A 300-nucleotide genomic window follows, 5' to 3' on the forward strand; every position below is an offset into this window, starting at 1 on the left:
ATAGGGGGGATGAAGCATGAGAAGAGCGATGGAAGCGCAGGGATTCAGGAAGAGAGGGAGATGGTGGTCATGGCGGCTACCACATCGCGGGAATCGTTCGCGCTGGTAGCCCCACGAGGCTCCCGAGGCTACTGCGTGATGACCGGGTCGCGTCTGCCTGCCCGCTGGACCAGGCGGTTGTGGCGCCGATTAGTCCTGAAAATTGATGGGATTCTCTGTAGTGGAAGGTCTCCCTCGGGTCGCTCGGGCTCGCCGGGGTTCGACGCTGCTGGTGCGGGAGCCGGCGTCGAGGACCAAGCC

The sequence above is a fragment of the Penaeus monodon genome, chromosome 19 (assembly GCF_015228065.2).
Source record: "Penaeus monodon isolate SGIC_2016 chromosome 19, NSTDA_Pmon_1, whole genome shotgun sequence".
Lineage (NCBI taxonomy): Eukaryota > Metazoa > Arthropoda > Malacostraca > Decapoda > Penaeidae > Penaeus > Penaeus monodon.